We start from the raw sequence: 5,626 nt of genomic DNA, 5'->3' as shown, positions 1-5,626 counted from the left end.
ATCATCAATTGAGAGTAAAAAAAGTGGATATTTATAAGATGGCGTTCAGGACTCGATATGGTCATTACAAGTTTCTGGTAATGCCTTTTGGATTGACTAATGCACCGACAGCATTCATGGATTTAATGAATTAAGTGTTCCAGCCATACTTGGATCAGTTCGTAGTCGTTTTGATTGACGATATCTTGGTGTATTCGGAAACAGAAGAGAAGCATGATGAACATCTTCGTGTTGTGCTGTAAGTGCTAAGGGAAAGAAACTCTATGCAAAGTTTAGTAAGTGCGAGTTTTGGCTGAGGGAAGTCACTTTCTTGGGGCATGTCGTGTCTGCTGAAGGGATCAAGGTGGACCCTCGAAAGATTGAGGCAATTCTGGAATGGAAGCCACCGAGGTCAGTAATAGATATCCGAAGTTTTTTGGGGTTGGCAGGTTATTATCGAAGATTCGTGGAAGGATTTTCTGTGTTGGCAGCACCGTTAACGAAACTTATAAGGAAGGGAGCACCTTTTGTTTGGACGAATAAGCAGCAAGAGGCTTTTGAGAAACTGGAGAAGGTTTTGACAGAAGCGCCAGTGTTGATTCAGCCAGAGTCTGGTAAGGATTTCACTGTGTTCAGCGATGCATGACATGTAGGTTTGGGCTGCATGTTGATGCAAGAGGGTAAAGTGGTCGCTTATGCTTCACGACAGCTCAAGCCTCACGAGGTGAACTATCCTACACATGAATTGGAGTTGGCAGCGGTGATTTTTGCGCTTAAGATATGGATGCATTACTTGTATGGGGAGAGATGCATCATCTATACGGATCACAAGAGTCTTAAGTACTTGCTGACTCAAAAGGAGCTGAATCTTAGACAGCGAAGGTGGATAGAGTTGTTAAAGGACTAAGACTATTCGATCGAGTACCATCTAGGAAAAGCGAATGTCATGGCTGATGCGTTAAGTCGAAGGGCTGTGGCGGAGTTGAAGGCTATGTTTGCTCGTCTAAGTTTGTATGACGATGGAAGCTTATTGGCAGAGTTATAAGTGAGACCAACTTGGGTAGAGCAGATTAAGAAGCAACAGTTAGAGGATGAGTCATTGGTTTCTCGTATTTAGTAAGTTAAGAAGGGGGAGAATCCAGACTTGGGGTTAAATAGCGAGGGAGTTCTTTGTTTTTTAGGAAGAATTTGTATGCTGAAGGACTCTGACTTGAGGTTGATGATTTTGAAAGAGGCACATAATGGACCTTGTGCTATGCATCCAAGAGGGAGTAAGTTGTATCAAGACTTGCGAGAGCTATATTGGTGGCCTGGGCTTAAGCGAGAAGTGACCGAATTTGTGAGGAGATGTTTGACGTGTCAACAAGTGAAGGCCGAACATTAACTGCCTTCAGGATTGTTACAACCGGTAAAGATACCACTTTCGAAATGGGAAAGGGTAACTATGGATTTTGTAAGTGGGTTGCCATTGACACCTTCTAAGAAGGATTCGGTTTGGGTAATTGTGGATAGGCTCACAAAATCTGCCCATTTTATACCCGTCCAAACTGACTATTCACTTCAGAAGCTGGCTAAGTTGTATGTGGCAGAGATAGTGCGATTGCATGGAGTGCCAGTATCGATAATTTCTGACCGAGACCCAAGGTTTACATCTCGATTTTGGCAGAAGTTGCATGAGGCGTTGGGAACGCGATTGGATTACAGTACGACTTTTCGCCCTCAGTCGGATGGGCAGTCAAAGAGGGTCATTCAGATTTTAGAAGACATGTTGAGAGGTTGTGTTATTGAGTTTAGGGGTAGCTGGGAGGCGTATTTGCCATTGACGGAGTTCGCGTATAACAACAGTTACCAAGCAAGTATTCAGATGGCTCCTTACGAGGCACTATATAGGCGAAGGTGTCATTCGCCTACTTGCTGGGCAGAGTTGGGAGAAAGGAAAGTCCTTGGGCCAGAATTGGTAACATATACCGAAGACAAGATTAAGGTGATCAGGAATCGGTTAAAGGAGGCAGCGGATCGACAAAAGTCTTATACCGATCTGAAGCGTAAGGATATTGAATATGTAGTTGGGGACATGGTCTTTTTGAAAGTTTCGCCTTGGAAGAAGATATTGAGATTTGGTAAGAAGGGTAAGTTGAGTCCTCGGTTTATTGGGCCTTATCGAATTATTAAGTGGATAGGGCCAGTGGCTTATCAGCTAGAGTTACCTCCAGAGGTGGATCGTATTCACGACGTTTTTCATGTTTCCATGCTAAGGCGATATTGTTCGGACCCAACTCATATCGTGCCAGTTGTAGAAATCGAAGTACAGTCGGATTTGACTTTCGAAGAGGAACCTGTGCAAATACTTGATCACGACGTCAAGGTGTTGCGAAGGAAGTTAGTCCCATTAGTGAAGGTACTTTGGAGGAACCATGGCAAGGAAGAAGCTACTTGGGAGACCGAAGAGGCAATGCTTCAGCAATACCCTCAACTGTTTGGATCAGGTAAATTTCGAGGCCGAAATTTCTTTAAGGAGAGTAGAGTTGTAACATCTTGATTTTCGAGTTTTCTCGCGATTCTCGATATTTTAATAAAGTTTTTAAAAATTGGGTATGTGGTTGTGAAATTCATAATTTGAGTATGTAAATGGGCTTATGGAAGGCCCCTATGTGGGCCAAAACCCTGTAGAATTTTTGAATTTAGGACTTAAGAGTTAGGGGTACTGGCTAGATGACTTTATGTAGAGTTGTGGGTAAAATGTATCACAAAAAGAGCTTTGGTAAAGTGGAAAGGGTGACGCCACTAAGCTCCTAAAAAGGTGGCGTGTAGAGCATAGAGGAAGACCTGGGTTCGATTCCCTGTGTTGGCAAATAAGGTTATTTATTTTTATGTGCAGGAAGGGTAGGCATTGGAACCCAAGTGGATTCTGTTGGAGGAGTTTGAATTATTCAAGTGCATGGATTAAGGAGTGATAAGGGGAGAGATTTTAGGGATGATGGAGAGATAAGGTGGAGCGTATCTAGGAGAGATTTTAGGAGATTTGAATTGGGAGAAGTGGTGGTCGGTCAAGGGGAAGGTTTAGAGGAAATTCGGCTATTGGGGTTTTAGGGTGGCATTTTTCTCTTTTTTTTTTCTTTCTTTTCACTTGTGCCGATTGTTCTTAAGCAAATCCCTCTTATATTTCTTCCATTATTTCTTCCACAAACTCTTTTTCTCTCATTCTTCCTCTCTTTCATTCATATTAAAAGCCGAACCTATCATTCTTTTCATTGCTAACCGAATAGCAACAAACCAAATCCCGAAGGAGGCAAGGGAAGTTGATTTATCTATAAAGGTATACACTTTTTCTTTTTCTTTTTAGCCAATTCTTGTTATATCAAAATCCTTTCAACTCTTTTGTCAACACCTTTTTTTTTTGTCCATAACCGCTTTTCCTTCAATGACCCAAAAGCTGAAAGCACAGCACCCTTAGGTGACTTGGTGGCCGATTCTTAGGATCCTTGTGGTGCGATTTCTGATAGTGTTTTGGAGCTGGGACTGCTTGAATCAGAGTTAGCATGGGATTGGAATTATTTGGGTAGGTGAACCTTGGTAAGTGCTCGTGGTCTTAATCAATTCGGTATTATGGAGGTTAAGAAAAGCCCAAACCCCTATAGTTTAGGGAGGTGGCCGAATGTGGGTATAGGCCTTATTGGCTTCTTCTTTTAATCTTTTTATGGTTTGCATAGTGGAGGAGCAGCAAGGCATAGTGTCGACTTGGATTAACTCAACTCATCGAAGTGACTAGATCTAGTCATCAACTTCGGCAAAGGTATGGATTCTAAGGCCATTATGGAGGGTGGCTGAATGTGTAAGTATTGTTAATAGATGGTTTTCGATTTGGTTCTATTATTGCGAGATGATCTATTAATGGTTGATTATAGGAGAAATCGTGTAGGAGATCTCGTCGAGGAATATCACAAAATAGGTGTGTAACAAACCCTTTTTCAAAGCTTGAAACGATAAATGCCGAAAAGCTGAAATTTTGAAATTCTGGCATTTCGAGGACTTGTGAGCAAGCAAACTCTCATTGGTTAGTTAGATTCGCTAGGTTGATGATCGGGAACGTTGGAAAAGGTAAGGGCATGATTTTTGGCATTACGGTAAGTTGGGCCTCGAGGGTTGAAGTTGGGCCCAATGGGTCATCGGGCCCTTTGGGTAAAATTGGTGAAAATGAAAACTTGTTAAATTGCGCATTAAGACTGGTAACAACGTTATGGAATAGGCTAAATGGGCCTAGATGACTAAACCGGCTATGTAGGGCCCATTAGGGGTTTCGGGCCCAATAACTCGGTATCGCGAAAAATGGGCCAGAATCGCTGTTTAAAACATATGAATGGTTAGTAACTAATAATGAACACGGAAAACCCTAACATTTGATAAAATTATGAAATTACCCTTTTATTATGAAAATGACTATTTTGCCCCTAGGTAAAAATGATCGTTATACCCCTAGGGTTTACTTATAATTTGATACATGGGATTTTGATATACATGATTGATATGATATGCACATGATATATATGATATGCACATGATGTATTCATAAATACATTGGGTTGGGTTTTTATATGGATGGAGGAAGTGGGTTTTTATATGGATGGAGGAAGTGCAAAAGGGTTATGCCCCAGTTTATTGAAAAGGGCTTATGCCCCAGTTTATTTAAAAGGGCTTATGCCCCAGTTTACCAAAAAGGGCTTTGCCCCAGTTATTAAAAGAGGCTAGGCCTCCAGATATATGATAAAGCAGCTATGCTGCCAGGTGTGTTGGTTGGGTGGGTTGAGTTATTCCCCATATGGTGTGTTGGTTGGTACGGGTGGTTGGGTGGGTTGAGTTATTCCCCACATGGTGTGTTGGTTGGTACGGGTGGAGAGTAGCGTATGGTGGGTTGAGTAGTCTCCCCAAATGGGCTTGCATACATTCATTGATATTACATGTGATATTGAAATGGGCCTATGGGCCATACCGTTTACAGTAAAGGCTTCGACCAAGTAATATGAAATATGAAAAGGCTTCGGCCCAGTATACGCTAAGATTGAAGTTGGGCTTAGGCCCAGCAGGCTGATATTGCTTTGGGCTCTGAAAGGGGCTTGTTACACATTGAGTTTCCAAACTCACCCCCTTTCCTTAACCTTGTAGGTCAGCCTTGATTTGGGGACTTGAAGCCGGAGGGGATTCAGAGTGGCCACGGTGATCGCCTTTGGGCTTTTAAATAAGTGTTTGGTTTTCATTAAGTTTGCTTTATTTATTATTTATTTTTGGGTTGTAATAAGGCCATTTTGACTTGATTTTCTTCCTTTTCTGGGATTATTTTATTTTTAATAACTTTAATCTATTTGTTAATAAATGGGCTAGACTTAAAAATGATAATTGTTTTCAAAATAACACCACGCCACGATTATCCGATTTAGCAAAGATTTTAACTTAAATAAATTACAACTCGATTTAACTAAGTGTGGCAATGGTTGTGGGCATGTCTAGGATTGGATCCATTCGAAGAGCTTGGTACTTAAGCAGCCTTCATGGCTCACCTCCTCTGTTACGGATTCCTACCTGGTGCCCAGCTTCCATTGACTTTGTTATCGTAACAAAAGTCGATTTTTAAAGCACTAAAACAAAACATTGA

The sequence above is a fragment of the Gossypium arboreum genome, chromosome 12, assembly GCF_025698485.1.
Source record: "Gossypium arboreum isolate Shixiya-1 chromosome 12, ASM2569848v2, whole genome shotgun sequence".
Lineage (NCBI taxonomy): Eukaryota > Viridiplantae > Streptophyta > Magnoliopsida > Malvales > Malvaceae > Gossypium > Gossypium arboreum.
Note: the sequence above shows the minus strand (reverse complement) of the source record.